At 46.6% G+C, this 23962-nt stretch overlaps 1 long non-coding RNA gene across 1 annotated transcript in view; it reads right to left on the bottom strand.

Annotated features, from left to right (window-relative positions):
- Positions 1 to 19892: 19892 nt before the first annotated feature.
- Positions 19893 to 23962, bottom strand: part of LOC147025363 (uncharacterized) — a 111114-nt gene continuing 107044 nt past the window's right edge. The window contains exon 6 of the long non-coding RNA XR_015059471.1: positions 19893 to 20288. This is a non-coding gene — a long non-coding RNA (uncharacterized LOC147025363). The remainder of the gene's footprint in view (positions 20289 to 23962) is intronic.

The following is a 23962-nucleotide window of genomic DNA, read 5'->3' as shown; positions in this document are numbered from 1 at the left end:
CGTCATGTTTGTTCAGTTCTTTAGGGGGTTAGCTTCATTGGGTCATGTTTTTTTTGTCTACAGTCAAGGCTCATGAAAGAGCGAGAACACAGAATGGATCAAGACACAACATAATAAAAGGAACAGCATAAAGAGAAGGGGGAAATGCCAACAGCAGAGACAAAATAAATGGAGAAGGACAACAAGGGATGTGCGGGTAAGGATGAGGGGTAGGGGAGAATACAGGGGGTGGATAATATGGATACAGAAGCAAAATCTGTGGTGGGTGGTTTAACGGGTGTAGAAAATATCATGGTTTTGGATTGGGGATGATCAGAGAGGGTGGTGAACAGCTATCTCAAAAACCTGGAAGGAAGGATGAGATTGAAGAGGTTGTGGAAGTTGGTTCCACAGGTGGGGAAAAAAAGAGGAACAAATGAGTGGAGGTGAGCAATGATCCTGGATTTTGAATGTTTCACTAGAAGGAGGTTGCTGGTAGACCGTGTGTGCCCTGCAGAAACCTGGGGGGTGAGGGACAAAGCACAGCGAGGGCAGAGGGTGCAAGGCCTGAAATGAGGTGGAAGATGACAGAGACAACCGACCTATCTGTGATGGCAAAGTGATAGGCCCATATACTCAGTTTCATTGTGGGCGATTCCAATCATCTTGACGGCCATTGTTTCCATGAACATCAAGATGAGTAAGATGTGAGGCAAGGGAGCCAGCCCAGAGGAGAGAGGAGTACTCCATCAAAGTGCGGATGAAGGTTTAGTAGGTGGATAGGAGCTCGGGTGTGCTCAAGAAGGACTGAACGCTCTAGTCGGCAACTGGCTTTAGAGGCCAACTTTGAAATGTGGCTTGCCCAACAGAGATCATGGCTGAGAGTGAGACCCAGGAGTTTGAATGACTGAACCTCTTTGAGAGAGGTTTAAAGAAAGTAGATGGGAGGGTTTCCGGTGCGGTCCTTTCGGGGAGAGAGTGAGTGAGAGTTTGGGATTTCTCAGAATTAAAAGACATATTCCACGTGTTTGACCAGTTTGTGATTTTGTCAAGGTCTGAAGAGAGGGATGTGTTGTGCTTATTCTCTCGTCCGGATTCTTTTCCATATTTGGTATCTTATGCACATTAAATTATTTGCATATCTTGAGCCTGTTTGCACGTCTGGTTTCTGCTATTTTGCCTGCTCGACTGATTCGGCTTAATGGAGACTCCTGGAGAGAAAATAATTAATCCCTTCGGTTAATTGCAAGTGTTCCTCACGCCCGAGACTACAGGAAGAGGAGCTTTGCTCCTCGGGCGGCTCATGCTGTCCAATTTTAGCCTAAAGCCGGCTATCCACGGGATAATAAATTCTGCCACTTGCAGTTCCTGTCTTTACTCGGTTGAGGTTGTGGGTGAAGGCTGTTCACCCAACATTACTTCAACTCTGTTGCGTACTATTTATAGCACTTGCACAAGGAAGCAGCTTTGAGAGTCTCCAACAACAAAAAAACACTCTGAGACGTGTATCCCTGATCCTCCAGTGCCATTTTCATCTCGGGTCAGTCTCAGCACAACACGACAGTTTAATTAAAAAAATAAATTAAAAAAATCAAACCTTTTTACCTCCCCAAAAGCTGTGTTTGCATATCTTTTTTAAATAAGGAAGAGGTGACCAAATGAGGTTAGCATTCCATTTAAAGTGCGAGACGTGAACTGTTTACTGTCTGTTAGATTTAATTAGTTTCCTCGGAGGGACCTGAACTTGTGTTCATAAAAGGCTGAACAATGTGTGCAGATTAATCATCTTTCAGGGGATTTGACGATATCACGTATTTCTCGCATTAATGCATGCGCGGAAACCCAAGATGTCAGGATGAGCTAACTGGGAATAATTGCAACATTTCTGGTCAACGAAAACATCGAGGTTGTTCAGATTTGGAGATGTTTGGCTGCACCGTGTCGTGATGATTGTGTTCCAAGTTCATCCAGAAGGAAGAACACATTGGGGGCAAAAAAATTTTTTCATGAAAAATGTTTTAAAAAGACGTGTCCTGCGTTGGCTACAAACAACGTCCTAAAGAATTTGTACACTTCCACTACAATTAGACAAGTGTGTCTAAATCTGGAGAACACCTTGAAAAGTAACGTGACGATGTTTAGTTTAATATGAATAAAGGTAAAAACAAGACAGAGCACACCGATTAAACCGAGTTATTTTCAGGCAAGAATATGAAGTCTGGGCCAAATATGAAGCACCATGGGATGTGCAGCAACTTCACTTGAACTTATGTCCCAGCAAATGTTAGTATTGAGAGCAGCTTTGTTAAGCACTAATTTTGTGTGATATGCATGGACAATGCAAATTCTGCAGCTTGTGATCGCATGGTTACGATAAGCCATTTTGCCCATCATGCCTGTGCCATATCAATCCTCATGCTGACTTCTGCTGGGCTGTGCTAATTATTAAAATTGAACCTATGCAGGGAGCTTGGCTATAATATGAGCACACAATGCCTTACTTTTTCAGGTCGGCCATTGTGTGCTGATTCATCTGCAGTGGTTCCTTCCCATACATCAACTACCTTGGGTGTGTTCCGTTAGTAAGCAATTTTGTCGTGGTTGTAAGGAGGCTACTTCGGAACATAACTACCCCAAACTTTTTGGCAAGTTTAGTTATTCCGATTATATAATTCCCTTAAAATAATTTATGCATAAAAATTCGCAATTAAACCATTACTCCACGGGGTACTTGCGTACCAAGATAGTGAATTATTATGCATAAATTATAATATTAAGGGCATTACAATAAAATCTAGAATGGCACTCGGTAGAGCGCATAACTCTGCCAGACCGAACAGTTCACGGTTCACTGATGGGCAGAATCTGGATCCGGACATGAACAAAAATCTAATCGGCTTGTACTTGTCACCAACCCAACTCATCCACCTAGTTTTATCATAATCTGTCCAAAACCTTTCGAAATATCATGCCGTATATCGTTTTTGGCCCCATCTCTCAATGGTAAATAATCGCTTTAAAATAAATAAAAATTCTCGAATCCGGATCCGGATCTTCACCACAACTGAACCAATTAATTCTTGAAACACACCGAACCTGTCCAACAAGTTTCATTCAAATCAGTCCTTAACTTTTTGAGATATTGTGCGATACGGTACATCGGTTTTAGCCCCATTTCTCATTCATAGAGTCACATTAAAAATTCTCGTTTCAGGATCTGGATCTTCACCAAAATTGAACAAATTCTTCCTTGTCACACACGCAACATGTCCACCAAGTTTCATCCGAATCGGTTCTCAACGTTTTGAAATTTCATGCTACATATCAGTTTTAGCCCCATCTCTCAATGGTGAAAACACACTTCAAAATTATCGTATCTGGATCCAGATATTCACCAAAATCTACACATTTTGTCCTTGTTGCACACCCAACATGTCCACCAAATTTCGGCCAAATCCGTCCCCAACATTCTGAGATATCCTGTTCACAGACAGAGAGATTAACAGACAGACAGGGTGGAAACATAACCTCTGTCCACCTTTGGTGGCGGAAGTAAAAACCTAAAGTTACTGAAAGTAAACAAGAGGGAACGTTTAAACGAGTAGTTAGAGTAGAGTGCTGTACAGCAAGTGAAACTGTACAAAATGGTTATTACCGGTTGTATACATCCATAACGCAAACGACTCGAGGTTATTTATATGTACACTATATTAAACTAAACTTACCGAAAGTTCAGGGTAGTTATGTATGGAAATAGCCAAAGAACCATGACAAAAGCGTGCTCGCATCCATGATTCAATAGGAGGGAATTGGGATGGAATGTAATGACGTAAGACGTGACGTAATGTGAAAATTTGAAACAATGAGATCCGCTCCTTTCACATGTCGTTTGGGAAGCACAAAAATAATCCCATCCGGACTGTCGTTTTCAGTTTTATTTGATCCTCTTGTGACGAGTCCCCCAAACTAATTTATTGTGTTAGCGCCGGTTACAGAGTCCGAGAAAGAGGGGGAAACGATAAATAATTTAGGGGTTAGAAGGAGGACCCCCCCTGCCAACATACCATTGTGTGCATTTTGGGTCGGAAACAAGGGGTTTTGCATTTTTGTAGATCTTGAAGAGGAGGAGAAAAGATTGGAACCATACTCTGTGCAGAGCGTTGGTGCTACATTGGCAGTCTCCTTGGCTATTGGGCACAATCCTGGACCAGTCCCCACTCCGACACAGTATACCAGTATGCTGGCACTCATTTTTCCGACCACGGGAGGATGACAGGCCGAGTTAACCCCACCTGGTATTAATTCAACAGCTGAGCAGGATTTGAATTCGGGACCCTCGGACCCAAAAGCCATAACCCTAGCCATTAAACCAACACCAGGCACCAGGATCTTGAAGAATTAGGATGAAAAGTGGAAATAGCAATAAAAGTATGAAATGTACGTTGCAGTATTGTGTTGAATGACGTCATGACACAGTGGGGAGGTTGCGCATGCACATAATAAACGGATCCTGCTATGGCGTCCTTCCACGGTGTCTGTGTCCTTCACTTGGGCTGGCTCCTTTCCTGAAATACAGACATGAAGACATCTGTTCAGTATATAAGAAAACTGGTGACGAAGGTTGGGATCTCTAAGGTGATTGGATGTGGGAAGGCATATTCAAGACATGGCGGTGTTCGAGAATATTGGGCCTTTCGCCGAAAAAGTGGAGTTGTTTGAGGACTACATGGACAGATGAGGACACATTTTTGGTGGCAAGCTGGACTGATGAAGAGCTGCAAGCGAATTCATGTTTGGCTCTTGTGGGAGCAGACGTGTTCGAGTTAGTGAAGAACTTGTGTTACCGAGCCACGCCAAAATCGAAAACCTATTCTCAGCTGAAGGCGTTGTTACGAGAGTATTATACACCAAAACCCATTGTGATAGCAGAACGCTTTAAATTTTGGACCTCTTCCCACGGAGAGAACGACACTTTGGCCAACTACATCATGTGATTGAAGAAGCTCACGTCAAGGTGCTCATTCGGGGCCTTTCTGAAGGAAGCCCGACGCGACAAGCTGGTATCAGGACTCCATCCTAAAATGTATCGGACTGAGACTAATTTATTGTCCAAGGCGGGTTTGTCGTTTGAGGAGGCCAAGGTGAAATGTCTGTCGGACGAGTTGGCCAGTAAAGCGAACCAAGAGCACATGGGTCAGACGCCATCAGATGCGAACAGTGACTGTGCAACAGAGGTAAACCGAGTCCAGCATGGGGAAGAGAAGCTTCGTACAAGATGGGGGGGGGGAATCGGAGCACCCAACAAGCTGGCGGCCGGAGTCTGTTGCAAATGTTGCGGTCGGACAAATCATCGCACAGAAAATTGCTGACTCAGGAATGTGAACTGTCATACCTGCTATGAAAAGGGACCTACTGTATTTCCAAGGTATGTCCAGGGAACAACAACCAACAGGATCAAAGACAGAGGAAATTTGGCTTAAAATCTGGAAGTTCCACAAAGTACTTCTATTCAAACAATGACAATGAATCGGACACAGAACGAGACCACGAAGGATTTGGTTTGTACCAAAATGGTGATGACTTCCAATGAGGTTAAACCTATTAAGGTAAAGGTGGCTGTAGGACATTGTGATATCACCATGGATCTGGATACTCGAGCATCACGCTCAACGATCTCAGATATTGTTTATAGAAATAATCTGTATAAGTATCCTTTAATTGATACAAACATAACTCTTCGTAGTGACACGGGGCAATTAGTTTCTATATTGGGTTGTGTAAAGGTATCAGTCAAATACCAGGGGCACCCGGAGATGTTAGAACTTGTGTTGGTATAGGGGAGACGTCCATGTCTATTGGGGAGAGATTGGTTGAGTAAAATCAAACTTGATTGCAAAAATATTTTCTCAGTGTCAAGAAATCTCCAAAAACAAGGTTCCAGAATCAAAAGATTACCAAAAGATAATCAAAAGAGTTCAATAGGTTATTAGATCAGAACAAAGTACTATTCTCTACTACCGGTGCAGGGATAAAAGGGTACACAGCAACACTCAAATTAAAGCCAAATGCTAAACCAGTATTCCAGAAGGCAAGACAAATTCCATCCTCAATGGCAGACAAAGTAGGCAAGGAGTATGATGAACTGATAGAAGCAGAAATACTGTAACCAGTAGCAGTCAGTCATTTGGCCTCATCACCATCAGTTCCCAAACCGAATCAATCAGTCAGAGTCTGCAGTGACAATAAAGCCCGAAACGAGGCAATTGAGGATCAGAATTACAAACTACCAAGTACTCAGGATTTTGTTGGCCAACATAACACAGAATGGCACACGGCCAAAAGTATTTTCCAAGTTTTATTTAACAGGAACATTCAATCAATTATTCCTTGATGAAGATTCCTCCAAAGTCTAAAGTCTAAACTATTATTGCGAAACACACAGCAAGGTCTTCGAGCTCCAAAAAGGCTCAGTTTGGGTGTAAAAACAGCACTGTCTCAGTTTCAAGCAACCATGGACAAAATTATGTTAGGAATAGAAGAAGTCCATTGTGATATGGATGACATAGTGGGAGCCACTGAAACTGTAGATCAGCATGTGAAGATGTTAAAAAACAAGGACAAATGTGTCCAAGAGCCGCGTCGTAAAGGTTTTGTCTTCACCAGAAGAAGAAGAAGAAGAAGAGGAAGAAGAAGAAGAAGAAGAAGAAGAAGAAGAAGAAGAAGAAGAAGAAGAAGAAGAAGAAGAAGAAGAAGAAGAAGAAGAAGAAGAAGAAGAAGAAGAAGAAGAAGAAGAAAAAGAACGAGGAGCTCTCTTAGAGCCAGCGTTCGCAACATGACGCCGCTAATAAAAAAAAAGAGTTGTATATAAAAGAGCCGAGTCCTAAAGGTTTTGTAAGAAGAAGAAGAAGAAGAAGAAGAAGAAGAAGAAGAAGAAGAAGAAGAAGAAGAAGAAGAAGAAGAAGAAGAAGAAGAAGAAGAAGAAGAGGAAGAAGAAGAAGAAGAGGAAGAAGAAGTTTAGTCGTAGTTCCTACGCCGTTACAAACGTGTATGCTCAGTGAACTCCATGACAGTCACCCAGGAGTATGTCGAAGGAAGGCCATTCGTTTGGTAGCCAGGGCTCGAAAGTGACATAGAAGAAAGTCTCAGATCAAGTAGCAAATGCGCGGACGCTCAATTGGCACCAAAAGTTGCTCCTCTTTTATTCTGGCCTTGGACTACAGAACCGTGGAAGAGAATTCATGTGGACGATGTAGAAGTCAAAGGTCAAAAATTTTCTGGTGGGTGTAGACAGCTACTCTAAATGGCGAGAAGTCTTCCCTATGTCCAGCACAACCGCTGTTGGTTTGATTGCAGTCCTACGATCCTTATTTGCAAGATACGGGTTGGCTACACAGTTAGTCTCAGATAATGGACCACAATTTATTGCGGACGAAGTTGTTACATTTTTTGAAATCCAATGGTAGTGAACATTCCATATTCCCTCCATACCACACCTCTTCAAATGGATTGGCCAAAAAGAATGTATAGACATTCAAGAAAATGTTCAAGAAATCAGATAATTCATTGTCGTTATAACACAGGGTAGCAAAAATTCTCCTGAATTATAAGAACACACCACACATGATAACCGGGATAACACTCACGAAACTGTTCCTAAAACGCACTCCAAAAACTCGACGTTCGTGAGTGAAACCGTGTCTGCAACGAAAAGTCGAAAAGAAGCAGATTGCTTCAAAATTTCAACATGACGGATTCTACCCGAGCATTCGTCGATATGACATGCATCAGCCGGTACATGTTCAGAATTTAAGGGGAAGAAAAGAGAAGTGGATACATGGTACAATCGTATCCATGAAAGGTCTGAATACGTACCTCGTCAGGATTCCGGGAAATAACCGCCGATATGTACAGGAAGATCATTTGAGTGCAGATGACTCTTGAGAGCAAACACCAAGGCCACTAGAGAGAGATTACTGACCTGAAGTAGAACTAAGACGAGACATCCACTCGATTAGTCTCCCTATTAGTTTAGAACCTCCAAAGGAGTTGGTAAATCCAATACCAGAACCAGGAGATTTAAAAAAAAACTGTTGAAAATGAGAAACCAGCAATTTCACCCACATCAATATACATATTGTTGTGGATTTCAGAATCGCATCCGAGTAATGCACACAAACACCCAAATCGTCAGACAGTTATTTCCACAAATGCATGTTCATGTTCAGAATAGACCCATCCCCTTGTCTGGTGGGATTCTAACTCTTCAATGCATTGGAGAAGGGTAGAGAAAAGGTTCCCTTCCTCTCCGAGGAGATAACCTTTTCCTCTTTATGACGCATTCATGACGTATGATTTTACATCAGTTTTCATTTCTGCATGAGCGATATTCACCGTTAGCCCAATGGATAATCGTTATGTGAGCACTTTTTGTTTCCGCTCGTTTGTTCCGGCAAATGGCCGTTTTCTGGCATTCGTCCAGCGGCCCAAACATGGCATCATAAGCCAGGCCTGTGTTAATTGGGAGTTGCATCTCGTTCAATAGTCGGGAGAGAATGAGTGTGAGAATGGACGGTTGGAGGTCTCTTGCAGGAATGCGCCAACATGCAAGCTGGATTTGGTTGATGTCATGCTTGAGGCTCCACCCACACTAGTCGCCGGAAAAAAAAGGATGGCAGGACCGCCATGAAGACAGTTGGTGAGAGATCCTGATGACAGTTGCAACGATGGTTGGTGACAGCTACTGACAGCTCCTGACATCTCCTGATGGTTGATGACGGTTGAACTGTTCCTTCGGGTTCTGCTCAGTCGGACTGGTTCTTGGTATTACTGGTTCTTGGTGTTCCTGGTTCCTGGGAATGACACATGACATTGATTGGTATTCCAGCCTGTTTGCGGGTGGGTGCACGGCGAGGCAAGAGATAACAACAGAAACGAGCCAACCTGTGGAGAGCTCATTCAAAGAGGCAGACCAAGCCACACTTACACATTTTGGATCATTTTAATTGACACACAACGACTTCTGCCTTGGAAAGCCAAGACCAGATTATTTTTCCCCTTGAATGGTCTGATGAGCACCCATGTCTCATGTTTAATTAAGTGAGGCATCGTGATAAGCATCTGCTCTTTGTCCATTTTCTATAAATGCTTGTGAAATTATTTGTTTGATTAAGATTATTTTGTTCATTGAACATTTGATTTGAATTCACCCATTTAATCGACAAGGAAATAAAAGTCCTTCAGTGCATTTATTTTTCTTGTTCATAATAAATTCCTTGATGATGTTTCAACCTCTCCATGACTGTCATTTCCTTCCATTGGTCCAGCATTGTCTGAACCTAGATAGACTGGGAGATTATAATTCCCAAACTAATTGCCCTGTCATAATTGGCGTGCACCAGGGGTAAATGCTCGGCCACATTACTTACGATCTAATTAAGATAAGATTGGTGCATCGCTGAGGGTATGTTCCCCAGTCAGAAGACCACGTGACCTCCAGTTAAACGGCAAATTAGATGGTGGACACTGGAACTCATGGTTAACTGATTGGCATTCGTGGTTGTTAGGCAACGCACCACACCACAAAGTTAATTGTGAATGGTGGCCTCAGGTCTGGTTCTTCCGAGGAGAAACGGGGATTAACCTCATAACACACTCGGTGGCCGTAACTATACATACATATTGTTGTGGTTGACCAAATTCGCAAACCACCATTCAGGTCCCTTAGGTGAGATATCTCGGTGAGTATATGTGTAGTTAGGCCCAAACCCGTTGTCTAGTGGGAATACATGTCATTCATGCGTGCTGCGACTCTTCAGGATAGCCGTTTTTCTTTTACTATCTTTATTTTGGACCAACCGCCATTGTTACCACCACCAACCACAACATCAACCACCCACCGCGGCGCCGCTTCACGTCACACCTCGCAACCGTCGCATCGCCACCGTTCTTGCGCCGCTTGTGGGTACCGGTGTTGGACTCGTGCAGGGCGCGCGCCGAACAGCGTGTACAAAACCACGGATTTTCCGCTCCAAAAACGGATCAAAAACGACACACGCCCACTTTTGTTCCGTCCAATCGGTGAGCGAGGGGCGATTTGGCCCCGCCTCCAGGGCGTTGGAGGGCGGTCGCTATATGCAAATTCATGGATCAAAATGCATTCACGCCCACTTTTTCTCGGGCCAATGGGGAGCGAGGTGAAAGGTCGAAGGCAGGGGGTCAAAGGCGAAGCCACGGGGCTTATATAAGCGACCGCGTTCGTCAGTCAAGTCAGTTAAGACTTCGCAGTCGGTGGAGTTGGGAAGAAGAAGTCGTCGTTGGTTGTTGGTCGTCGTCGTCGTCGTCGTCGTGTGCGTTGGAGTCGGAGCGAAGAGGACGGAGCTGTGGAGAGGCGGCGAAGGCAGACGAGGGGGTGCTCGCGTCGTGCCGGGAGCTGCACACCAGGGGGGCCGACGGCGCGACCTGGTCAAGGTGGAGACGCTCGTCGCGGGACTCGAGACAGAGTAAAAATCCTCCTTCCCCGAGCATCAGCAACCCCCTCCTGTTTCCCCCCGCGCTGAGATAGTGCGACCAAGGGGGCCCCTTTTCCCACCCCCTACCAGACACTGTCCGCGAGGCCCGCGGAGTTGAGGCACCATCGCCGCTCCGCGTCTCATCACCAGACGGGTAGGCCCGACGCGGTCTCGGCCTCAGGCCCGCCTCATCCTTGAGGGTGTTCTTTTTCTTGGTTTTGGGTATGTGTTGGCGGCGCCGTCTGTGAAGTAGAATTGTATAAGTGTTGCCGTGTGCTCGGTAGTCGGATAGCTCTGCATTGTGTCTCCGCTTTTACATTTGCTTTTTGTGTAAAATTGCATTGTGTTTCTTTTCTTTTTCCATGTGCTTTTGGTGGAATTGTATATGTGTGCTTTCCGTTCATCGCGAATAAATGTGCTTTGTGTTGAACTGTTTCCCGCTTCGCTTCGTCATTTCTTTCATTGAATCCTCATCTTGCTTCACGTAAAGGGTTGGTAGTGGGCTGAATACGCCCGATAATTAATCGAACCGTCGAGGCCGACGATAACACCGCTCGGTTATCCCGATAGTACGGAAAAGGTCGCTTAAGTGGCCCGTGTCCGAAGTCGACCTGCGGCGAGGTGCGATCGCCCGGTCTACCCTCCGTGTGGGTACTTAGGTAGGTCGAATTTGGCGAGCAACCCTATCCCACGCGGGGGCCGATTGGCTCGATCGCGGTGAGACCGAAAGGTCCACCCGTGACTGGTTCCCGGCGTTAGTCCAAGAGGGTCACGACTGGATTGTCCATCCGGTGGGCGACATGCCGCGATTCGAGTTACGTGGCCGTCAGCACGCCGGCGGGCGCGAATCCGCAACACTGGTGTCAGGTCGTGCGATATAAACTCATCGCCCTCCTCGCGGCACTGGTATCGGAGAACAGGAAAACGGGCTCTCCTGTCTCCAGCTAAATTCACGGGAATCGGTCCAGGGGTGAGAGAAGCGACCCCCGATCCCCTCCAAATTACGAGCGAGCGAAATTAACCCTTCACGAGAAGCAAGATGGCGTCTCAAGGCGAGCGGGAGCCGGGGGTATTAGAAATGGATGTAGAATGTGTAGAATCCATGGCTCAGGATGAAATACCCGTGCAGGAAATGTTAATTGTACAGGAAAACGAACTCGCCCAACTGAACCCAGAGCCCGAAATGGGTGCGGCAGCGGCCGCGGTGTATGACACCTCCCCCCCTCTCCACCAAAACCCTTCCCCAACCCTTGCCGAAACGGCTCAGCTGAGTGCATCCGACATAGCCCAGCTATTCGCCATGCTGACGGCAATGACAGCGAGGATGGATGCGAATACACAAAAGATGGATGCGAATACACAACAAATAAACGAAAAGATGGATACAAATACAAATGAAGTGAAAACGACGATGGATGCGAATACACAGCAAATGAAAAAAGAAATGAAAGAGCTACGGGGTGAGACGCAGAACATGGGCCGATGCCTGCAGGCGGGCATGAAGGCCGTGACCAGGGAGCTGGGAATGGCGACTCCACGTGTGGGAGCAAACGAGCTGGAAGGGGGTGCAACGGCTGACAGGCCCGCGGTGGAGGCGGGTAAAAAAATAATTCGGGGGGCGTGTTGGGCGAGGGTCGTGACAGAAGAATCGACGGTGACCAAAAGGGAAAAATTAAATGGGGAGACCAAAACGTGTGAGACGAGACACGAAATGACGACAACAGAAACTTATAAATGTATAGAGACACGGGAGATAGAGGGTGAATTGGACGGGGTAAGTGACGCACACACACACACGGAGGTAGTGGAGGACAATGGGGGTGAGCTCGCGGAGCGTGTAGGGACCCAGTGCGAGCAGCTGGTTGGCCTCCTCCAGGAACGAGGGGAGGGAGTATGCCCCCTTGAGGCGAGTCACGACCAGGTGAGTTCGGTCGTGCTTTGCGAGGTCGAGAGGAGGAGTGCTGCGAACGGGTGCACGGAGAGCTTGGGGGGTATAGAGGCCCCGGAGACCCTTGTGGGGACACGAATCCCCAGTGTGGTTGTCCCTGTGTGTGTGGTGCAAGGTGTGAGTGCGTCCCCGTGCGTGGAAGCGACCCCGTGTGTGAGTGGTGTGGTGGCGATGGTGCCGGAGTACGTGCTTCCCAGCACGCCGTGTGTGGGTGAGGCACCGTGTGTGAGAGAGGCCGTGTGTGTGGATGAAACGGCCAGTATGAGTGAGGCACCGCGGGTGAGTGCCCCCGCGTGTGTGGGTGAGGCACGGAGTGTGGATGAGGCACCGCGGGTGAGTGCCCCCGCGTGTGTAAGTAGTATGGTTTGTGTGAGTAGTGAGGCACGCGTGAGTGAACGGCCGTATGCAAGGGAGACCGTGTGTGTGAGAGAGCGGTATGTGAGGGAGATGTCGGTTGGCATGCGGGAGCACGCAGCCGCGTCTCCCGGTGTGAATGTGATGGAGTGGACTGTGTGCGTCGTAACACGCAGGTGTGCGTGGGTGGAATGGCGACGACGACGACAGAGGAAAGAAAGCCGAGTAGCGGCTGTAGTTGTTTCGGGGACCGTGCCGGGTTCACCCAGCAGTGAGCACGAGGTCCGTGCTGTGCAACGCACGAGACCACCACGTGCTCGCTTGCGAGAGTGAAGTCCCGGTCCGGAAACGCACGCGGTGGATTTGCCGATCCCGCGGACGGACAAAGTTTAGGCAGGTAAATGGATTTGGACCCGACGGGTTCTCCACGCGATCGTGTGTTAAGCTCCAACGGGCAAAGCACATGTGTTCGCGTGGGGAACCCCTCGAGACGTGGGGCTTGTGTTTTTTTTATGCGCACGGTGACGCCATGGCTGCACGTGGGGTTGGAATCCGGCAGGAGGGGTATCTCTGCCGGATGGTACCGTCCAAGGAGGGACGAGGAACACGTGCAGCTGCATGACGTCACGGGCAGGTGCAAAGTGCGCGAGTTGCCGCGCTGGTGATGCGCATGGAAAAAAAGAAAAAAAAGAAGCAAGCCTCACTTTTGGGTGCACAGGATTCCTGGGCAAGGGGTGGAAGACCCCCTTGACCTAGGGCACAGGATGGAAACTAGTTAGGGGGAAGGGTTAGCGTAGTTAGACCGACTTCATGGGGCAGGGGTAAGTCCTCATGGAGTCCGTGGAATGGATTAGTTAGAGGGATTGTAGCCAGATTTAGGTTGGGAAATTGATTTTTGGGACATTTGAGGACAGTGACAGACTTGTGGATGTGTAGTGGGGACGTAGCTTAGCTACGTAGGTTAAATGGAACGTGCTATAGTGTAAGGGACGACGTGGGAGCACGAGTTAGTTAGGGGATGTAGTTAGGGGGGTGGCAGAGTTCAGCGGTGTGTGTGTTGAAGAGTTGGTGAGTTGTGAGGTGAGTACTTGTTGAGTGAGTGAGGCCAGCGGGTCTGTGTGTATGGAGCGAATGGGGAACACCAGGTGCGATGAGTGATTGGGGGGAGGAGTGACTCCCGCCCAAGGGACCCCGGGGTCAGTATAAAGTGAGTTAGGGGGTTAGTTAAATTGAAAAATGGAGGTCGTTTTGTTGTTGGTGGGAGTGTAGGCTCGAAACCCATTTGGAGGGGTGCAGGAGCCCTGTTGACGGGCTTGGGAGCGTGGCTGCGAAAGGTGAGTATCGCTGAGTGGGTACCCCGGGCACCAGGCTAGTCGGCCGCGGTAGGCCATGGGCCCATGGGGGGCCGGGATAGAGTAGTGGGCACGGGTGCGCCTGCTTGGTGCGGGGGCCCGGGGCGCCATTAGCCGCGTGGGCAGTGTTGTGGGCAAGGGTGACCCTTGGAAAGGGGCCTGGGAAGCCAGCCTGCCACATGTGCGTTTCAGGGGAGGTGCCATGGGGGGCACTCCCCGGTGTTAGGGAGCTGGTAGGCTCGGAGGCAGTGTAGTGCCCGGGGGTACCATAGCGGGAGATTCGGCAGAGGGTCGTGCCTGCCAAAGGGAGCCACGTGTCCCAGCCATGAGACCGTGTGAGGGCACGGAGAGAAAATTGGGGGGCGAGGCCCGAAATTGTGAGGACACCAACACAGGCGACGGGAATCTGGGTTTATAGAACCAATAGTTTAAGCGAGAGGCGCTTGTTGAAAGCCCCGGGGTAGTTTAACAGTTAAATGGTTAGGGTAGATGAGGAGATGTACCCCTCCGCACCATCCATCCCCTGGCTGTCGTTGTGGGCCGCTGGACCCACTTTGGTTATAGATCGCTGAACTCTGGGGAGGCCATCCTGAGGCTTGAATTGGGCCTCGACACAGGACGTTAGCTCTCCCTTATTCCCCTCCGGGAAGGGAACGTAGGGTTTGGGAGTAGGCTTGGTGACAGGATAGGTTAGCCGAACAAGGACAGTACAGGGGGTTAGGGGACGATTTATAGTGGGGAAGTAAAAAAAAAAAAATAAGTTGGGGCTAAATTGGGGTTTGACAAATTAAGGGAGTGGGTATGTACAGTGACAGGCAAAGGCGATAGGTTGGGAGGGAGACAGGTAGGTAGGTCCGAGCCCACCTTCCAAGTGGCCAGCACCACCGCACTCCCTCCACCAACCTCCACTGAACGGCAAAGGCTGGCCAACTTCATCGGCTGGCCGTGTTTTGCTTCAAGGCGGAGGCCGGCCCACTTCATCTGCCGGCTGGCTGTTTTTCTTCAAGGCCTGTGCCGGCCCACTTCATCGGCAGCTGTTGTGTTGCTGCAAGGCCTGTGCCGGCCGGATCATCTGCAGCTGTGGTACTTCAAGGCCTGTGCCGGCCAGTTCATCTGCCGGCTGTGTTTGCCTGCAGCGGCCTTCTTCTGCAGGCTGTGTTTGCCTGCTGCCTTTGCCATGCCATGCCCACTGCCCCTGTTCACCAGCCCCGTTCAATTTTTGCTTTGCCACCCCCCCCCCTGTTCATTGCCATGTGCGCCAGGATCAGAAAGCAACAGTTGGCAAGCTGCAAGAACTGCCCTGTTGGCAGCTACAACACGGGCCTGCAGTGGCGGCCCGTGCACCGTGTTTGCATTCATCTATCCATTCGTTGTGTTCATTGCGTGTCCCACTTGAGCTGGCACGGAGACTACGTTTGTGCAGCCCATGCACCGTTGTGGTTCACTGCGTTCAGTTCAAAAGGGAAGGCCTTGGACTGCGTGTGAGCAGCCAGCCACGTTCCCTGTCACCTGCATTGTTTTGAGCCAGAGACTGCATGCGGGCAGCCTGGCTCCCTGCTAACTGTTTTCTTTTTGCAGAGTTCAGTGATCCTGGGCCATGGTTTAGTGTAAAATTTGTAAGTTAAGGTTAAGATGTACTGTACATATGAGTGCGCCCCCGGCATGTCTGTCCTAGCGCCGGCAATTTTATTTAAGTCGTCCATGTGAGTGAGTTTGTTTAGGTAGTTACGCAGCCCTCAGGTTATTTATTTTGGGGACACGAATACCATGAATGTCGCACTCAGGGATCCGTAGGTAAAATGTACTAGGGGAAAACTACACATGATGGCACACGAAAATTTGACGACTCGGGACGAGTCTGTAAAAAGGGGAGGGGGTAGTGTTGTGGTTGACGAAATTCGCAAACCACCATTCAGGTCCCTTAGGTGAGATATCTCGGTAAGTATATGTGTAGTTAGGCCCAAACCCGTTGTCTAGTGGGAATACATGTCATTCATGCGTGCTGCGACTCTTCAGGATAGCCGTTTTTCTTTTACTATCTTTATTTTGGACCAACCGCCATTGTTACCACCACCAACCACAACATCAACCACCCACCGCGGCGCCGCTTCACGTCACACCTCGCAACCGTCGCATCGCCACCGTTCTTGCGCCGCTTGTGGGTACCGGTGTTGGACTCGTGCAGGGCGCGCGCCGAACAGCGTGCACAAAACCACGGATTTTCCGCTCCAAAAACGGATCAAAAACGACACACGCCCACTTTTGTTCCGTCCAATCGGTGAGCGAGGGGCGATTTGGCCCCGCCTCCAGGGCGTTGGAGGGCGGTCGCTATATGCAAATTCATGGATCAAAATGCATTCACGCCCACTTTTTCTCGGGCCAATGGGGAGCGAGGTGAAAGGTCGAAGGCAGGGGGTCAAAGGCGAAGCCACGGGGCTTATATAAGCGACCGCGTTCGTCAGTCAAGTCAGTTAAGACTTCGCAGTCGGTGGAGTTGGGAAGAAGAAGTCGTCGTTGGTTGTTGGTCGTCGTCGTCGTCGTCGTCGTGTGCGTTGGAGTCGGAGCGAAGAGGACGGAGCTGTGGAGAGGCGGCGAAGGCAGACGAGGGGGTGCTCGCGTCGTGCCGGGAGCTGCACACCAGGGGGGCCGACGGCGCGACCTGGTCAAGGTGGAGACGCTCGTCGCGGGACTCGAGACAGAGTAAAAATCCTCCTTCCCCGAGCATCAGCAACCCCCTCCTGTTTCCCCCCGCGCTGAGATAGTGCGACCAAGGGGGCCCCTTTTCCCACCCCCTACCAGACACTGTCCGCGAGGCCCGCGGAGTTGAGGCACCATCGCGCTCCGCGTCTCATCACCAGACGGGTAGGCCCGACCCGGTCTCGGCCTCAGGCCCGCCTCATCCTTGAGGGTGTTCTTTTTCTTGGTTTTGGGTATGTGTTGTCGGCGCCGTCTGTGAAGTAGAATTGTATAAGTGTTGCCGTGTGCTCGGTAGTCGGATAGCTCTGCATTGTGTCTCCGCTTTTACATTTGCTTTTTGTGTAAAATTGCATTGTGTTTCTTTTCTTTTTCCATGTGCTTTTGGTGGAATTGTATATGTGTGCTTTCCGTTCATCGCGAATAAATGTGCTTTGTGTTGAACTGTTTCCCGCTTCGCTTCGTCATTTCTTTCATTGAATCCTCATCTTGCTTCACGTAAAGGGTTGGTAGTGGGCTGAATACGCCCGATAATTAATCGAACCGTCGAGGCCGACGATAACACCGCTCGGTTATCCCGATAGTACGGAACGGGTCGCTTAAGTGGCCCGTGTCCGAAGTCGACCTGCGGCGAGGTGCGATCGCCCGGTCTACCCTCCGTGTGGGTACTTAGGTAGGTCGAATTTGGCGAGCAACCCTATCCCACGCGGGGGCCGATTGGCTCGATCGCGGTGAGACCGAAAGGTCCACCCGTGACTGGTTCCCGGCGTTAGTCCGAGAGGGTCACGACTGGATTGTCCGTCCGGTGGGCGACGTGCCGCGATTCGAGTTACGTGGCCGTCAGCACGCCGGCGGGCGCGAATCCGCAACAATATATATATATATATATATATATATATATATATATATATATATATATATATATATATATATATATATATATATATATATATACATACATACATACATTTATATATACACATATATATACACATACACATTGACAGAAACTGGATAATAAGCATATGCGGCTATTTTTAGATTTAGTGGAGCACATATGCTCTTATTTTCTGTTTGTGCTAATATTCAAAAGGCCATGGCATGTGCTTGTAATGGTAAATGTTCTTCAGATTGGCTGCATAGATGCCACTTTTTACATCATTGCAATTTCAATTGTCCAAACCTCGGAAAAAAATTCTAAATACACTTTCTTTCAGTTTTTGAGCACGTATCCATTTAAACTCCACAACAAGCTCATTTTCCATGTCTGGGTAAGCGGCCCATCTTCCGTCCCCGATCTTCTTCAAACCTTTTACACTCTGAACAATTATTTCCTCATTCTTAACCATGCACATAAAAGTCCTTGTGTTAAGTCCGAATTTATTACACATCTGATACTGGTTCTTACACGACTTGCAAAATGCAATGATCTCAAACTTCTTTTCATGGATGTATGATCAACGCTTCACTGCTGTGTCCATTTTGATCGTGATGAAAAACGTTATTTTACGACTCTATCATAAAGCGTCGTAAACACCCCCATTACCACCCTTGGCGTAAAACACACTTTTACCACCCTTGGCGTAAAACACCCCATTACCACCCTTGGGGTAAAACACCCCATTATCACCCTTGGCGTAAAACACCCCATTACCACCCTTGGCGTACAACTCACTTTTACCACCCTTGGAGTAAAGCACCCCATCACCACCCTTGGCGTAAAACACACTTTTACCACCCTTGGCGTAAAACACACTTTTACCACCCTTGGCGTAAAACACCCCATTACCACCCTTGGCGTAAAACACACTTTTACCACCCTTGGCGTAAAACACACTTTTACCACCCTTGGCGTAAAACACCCCATTACCACCCTTGGCGTAAAGCACCCCATTACCACCCTTGGCGTAAAACACCCCATTACCACCTTTGGTGTAAAACACCCCATTACCACCCTTGGCGTAAAATACCCCATTACCACCCTTGGCGTAAAACACCCCATTACCACCCTTGGCGTAAAACACCCCATTACCACCCTTGGCGTAAAACACCCTATTACCACCCTTGGCGTAAAGCACACTTTTACCACCCTTGGCATAAAACACACTTTTACCACCCTTGGCATAAAACACCCCATTACCACCCTTGGCATAAAACACCCCATTACCACCCTTGGTGTAAAACACCCCATTGCCACCCTTGGCGTAAAACACCCCATTACCACCCTTGGTGTAAAACACCCCATTGCCACCCTTGGCGTAAAACACCCCATTACCACCCTTGGTGTAAAACACCCCATTGCCACCCTTGGCGTAAAACACCCCATTACCACCCTTGGTGTAAAACACCCCATTACCACTCTTGGTGAACAACGTTGTTTTGAACATACGACTCTTGTAAGTACCAGTCCCAGACATGAAAGAAATTCGGACTTAAAGCTTATGTACCAATAAAACACGTAATACTCTGATGTTTAAGTTGATTTATATTTTCAATTTTCAAAGACTTACAATGACGTTTTTATTTGCGCTTATTTTTTTAATGGAAGAAGCAATTTTGGAGGCCCACATGCGCTTATTTTTCACATTTGCTTGTATTCAAGCATACACTTATTATACACATTCTACTGTATGTATATATATATATATATATATATATATATATATATATATATATATATATATATATATATATATATATATATATATATATACATATACATACATAATGCATGAACAAACTTTGGTAGATCATGGGTGATGAAGGTTTTGGTCAAGTTTCATCGAAATTGTGTGTGTGGTTTCAGAGAAGAAAGTAAATACCTATTTTGGGGGGGCAAACCCTTGCCCCCCACCAGAGGAATTTTCAGTCCCTGTGTTACAGTTGCATGCAGAGAAACCGTTCAATGTCAAGGAGGGGTGCTTCACGCTTCCCTTGATTGCTGCAGGAGTCTCTGCTTCTATCAACACTGCCGTTGCATACAGTACCAATCAAAAGTTTAGACACACCGATTCATTCAAGGGTTTTTCTATTTTTACTCTTTTCTACATTGTAGAATAAAAGTGAAGACATCAAAACTATGAAATAACACAAATGGAATTATGTAGTAACACAAAAAAGTGTTCAACAAATCAAAGTATATTTTATATTTTCGATTCTTCAAAGTAGCCACCCTTTTGGCTTGATTACAGCTTTGCACACTCTTGGCATTCTCTCAACCAGCTTCATGAGGTAGTCACCTGGAATGCTTTTCCAACAGTCTTGAAGGAGTTTCCACATATGCTGAGCACTTGTTGACTGCCTTTCCTTCACGCTGCGGTGCAACTCATCCCAAACCACCTCAATTGGGTTTAGGTCAGGTGATTGTGTAGGCCAGTTCATCTGATGCAGCACTCCATCACTCTCGGTCAAATAGCCCTTACACAGCCTGGAGGTGAGTTTTGGGTCCTTGTCCTGTTTAAAAACAAATGAGAGTCACACTAAGCACAAACCAGATGGGATGGAATGTTGCTGCAGAATTCTGTGGTAGCCTGGTTAAGAAACCGTCAACGCTGGTTCAGTATGCCTTGAATTCTAAATAAATTGCTGACAGTGTCTCGGGCGTATCCAGGCTGAGGCAGACGAGGAAGTTGCCTCGTCGCTCATTTCCTGAAATATGATCTGGCCTGAGCCCTCTGGCCATCTGAGCTCCCTGTGGAGTAAACTATCAAAGCTACCCGGCAGTCCTCTGAATACTCTTATCTCCACTCCTATCACAATACCTAAATGGGACAATACCCCCCTCCCCCTAATATTACACAGGAAAATAAAATAATCCCTATGTTTACTTTCTTATTGTGCTGTGCGCACCGCCACATCAACCAAGTTCACCTCTTTTCGCCTCATTGCTTTTGGACCTCTGGCTACGCCCTTGAGTGTCGCCAGCAAAGCACCCCCACACCATCACACCTCCTCCTCCATTCTTAACAGTGGGAACCACCCATGCAGAGATCATCCGTTCACCTTCTCTGTCTCACAAAGAGACAGCAGTTGGAACCAAAAATCTCAAATTTGGACTCGTCAGACCAAAGGACAGATTTCCACCAGTCTAATATCCATTGCTCGTGTTTCTTGGCCCAAGCAAGTAATAATAATAAAAAATAATTGGAAGCATGCTCTGTACAGAGAGTGTCGGTGCTGCCGAAGCAGTTTCCTGGGCTATTGGGCACAATCCTGGATGGGTTGCCACTCCGACGCAGGATACTCGAATGGCTCAATTATCCCAGCAAGCTGGTACTCAATTTTCCGACCTCAGAAGGATGACAGGCTGAGTCAACCCCCTGGTGTATTAATTCAGCGGCCGACGGGGCTTGAACTCAGGACCATAGGATCCCAAGCCGCCACCCTAACTGCTAAGCCAACACCAGGCTTGCCCAAGCAAGTCTCTTCTTCTTATTGCTCTCCTTCAGTAGTGGTTTCTTTGTAGCAATTCGACCATGAAGGCCTGATTCACGCAGTCTCCTCTGAACAGTTGATGTTGAGATGTCTGTTACTTGAACTATGTAAAGCATTAACTTTGCCTGCAATCTGAGGTGCAGTTAATTGGTGATTTCTGAGGCTGGTAACTCTAATACACTTTTCCTCTACAGTAGAGGTAACTCTGGGTCTACCTTTCCTGTGGCGGTCCTCACGAGAGCCAGTTCCATCATAGCGCTTGGTTGTTTTTGTGACTGCACTTAAAGAAACTTTCAAAGTTCTTTAAATTTTCTGGATTGACTGACCTTCATGTCGTAAAGTAATGATGGACTGTCGTTTCTCTTTGTTTCATTGAGTTGTTCTTGCCATAATATGGACTACTGCAGTACAGACAAAATAATGGTATTTTACCAAATAGGGCTTTACTTCATACCAACCCGACCTTGTCACAACACGTGCCTAATGGTTGAAAGGTTTGCATTAGCAGGAACAATTGCCTGGGTGGCAGATGGATGGTTGTTCTGTGCGGATTATGTGGTTTTACCGTGTGTGACATAATCCATGACGATGCTCACCGTAACAATCAGGAGGTGCGTCTGATGTATAAATGACGAATGTGGTCATCATTGGGTAGATATGATGAGGATGACCATATAATCTTTGTCTCTTGGCCAAAGCCTCTGTGTTGGAGGTGATGCTTTGGTGTGGACTGTCCAATGGGGGTTAGTGGAGTGCTCATCACACTCCTCATGCACATATATATATATATATATATATATATATATATATATATATATATATATATATATATACATACATATACATATACATACATACTGGAGAAGAAGATATATCATTCAGTTTGGTAGTGGTTATCTTTATCTCTCTTTTATACGTGCATGTGAAGCGGAAAGCATGGTTAAGAAATTGCTTCACTTCTGTCTGCCCATAGAAGTCAGTTTATGATCGAGGAACTTTTATTTTGAACACTTAGTTTAAATTTAATGTTATGCAGCATTTCTAACAAAATCAGAAAACGAACCTGTACGCCAGCAGTACTTCAGCTTTGAATTTGGCCTGATTGCGCATGTGGAGAGAGGAGCAAGATAATTATTTTTTTTTGCCTGTCTAGCAGTCAAACGAAATTGAAAATTATTCGAAACAGAAAACTTCCTGTTTTATGAACATCATATAAAGGACACAAACCACAAGCACAAAGAACAAATTGTGAAGTGTTGGATAAGGTGGTGTAAAAGAAACCGTCAACAGTGGTAAACTTCCGGAATTAATTTTTATACAACCTTTGCAATCTTTATTTTATTTAAATTTAATTATATACCTGAACACTGAAGACCACGAACAGCCTTCCTTCCTTCCTTCCTTCCATATAAGTGCTGCTTCATCAGGATTGAAGCCTTGCTATTGCTTCCAAAAACCTCCAGTTTAGCTATACTTTGGCCGGTACGAGCTGTTATGTAAAGTTGTTTTTGTGTTCTTGTTTGTTTGTTTGTTATGCTTCTCCTACAGTTCCAGGCTGATTACTTCCAGACTTGCTACAGAGGATCAACATAACCCTAATTCATGTATCGGGGTGTTTTTTTGTTTTTTTAAAATATTTGCTGGTGGTTATGGGGGTGGACGGAAATTCTCTATGTAAATGTGTTTCGTGTAGCACAAGCTCCACCATTTACAGTACAGTATTCCTGTCCTCGCATTTTCCAGTATAATGAGGCGTCTTGAATTCTTAGCAGCAGGTATGTTTTTGCTTCATGCATGTAACCCGGGTTATTTTGGAGGTTTTTTGTCTATATGTAGCTGTCAGTTGCCGATACACTGCCCAAATAAAAGGTATGCGTCAGAATAACATGTCGCATGCTTGGAACAATATCGCCTGTAGGGTAGTACTCTGCTCCTTTACCTGTAGACTGCGTGGGTTAAGGTGTTCTATGAACTCTCTCGTTCTCTTTTTTTTCAAGGATATCAGACATTTACAAAAAATATTTAGCACATTACCCATGTTTCATTTGAGGAAAAGCATCTGTCTAGCTGAGTTCTGCATACATTTTACAAGTAGAAATCGAAAACAACTTTCAGGATCGGGTGGAGGATCAGAGGTCAAAGCGTCCACCATATGATTTTGTGTAAGTAATAAAGAGATGGCCCCTAAAGAGTCGACCTACTATATGAGCTTCTCAGTTAAATTGTGTACGGTTATCAAAGTGCTGCCCACACAGTAAGCCTTGCAAATATCAATGAGAATGAAAAGAGGAATAAAAAAACACATGTGGAAGGTGATGATGAGTCGAGTATTGCGTTAGCAGTCAATATTCTTCTAGGGTAATGCATATTAGACAAGGATTAAATAACAGACTAGAAAGCATTTGAAAATGCAAAGCCTGTCCGCTTTGTATTCAGACTTCTTCTTTTGTCTGCGAAGCGGTGACCTTTGACCTTTTGACCAAGTTCTTAATTTATCTTCTCTATATTCTCATAATAAAGTTTTGTTAAAGTTTGGAAACAAAAGCCAAAAAATAATTAAAATTTCGGGTCAATTGGATGAAAATTGATGATTTTATCTGACGGTGACCTTTTGACCTTTTGACCAAATTATTAATTTGCCTTCTCCATATTCTCATAATGAAGCTTTGTTGAAAATTTGACAACATAAGCTC

The sequence above is a fragment of the Eptatretus burgeri genome, chromosome 6 (assembly GCF_056783735.1).
Source record: "Eptatretus burgeri isolate ZD-2024b chromosome 6, Ebu_testis_v1, whole genome shotgun sequence".
Classification (NCBI taxonomy): Eukaryota; Metazoa; Chordata; class Myxini; order Myxiniformes; family Myxinidae; genus Eptatretus; species Eptatretus burgeri.
Note: the sequence above shows the minus strand (reverse complement) of the source record. Positions and strands in the feature narration are given on the sequence as shown.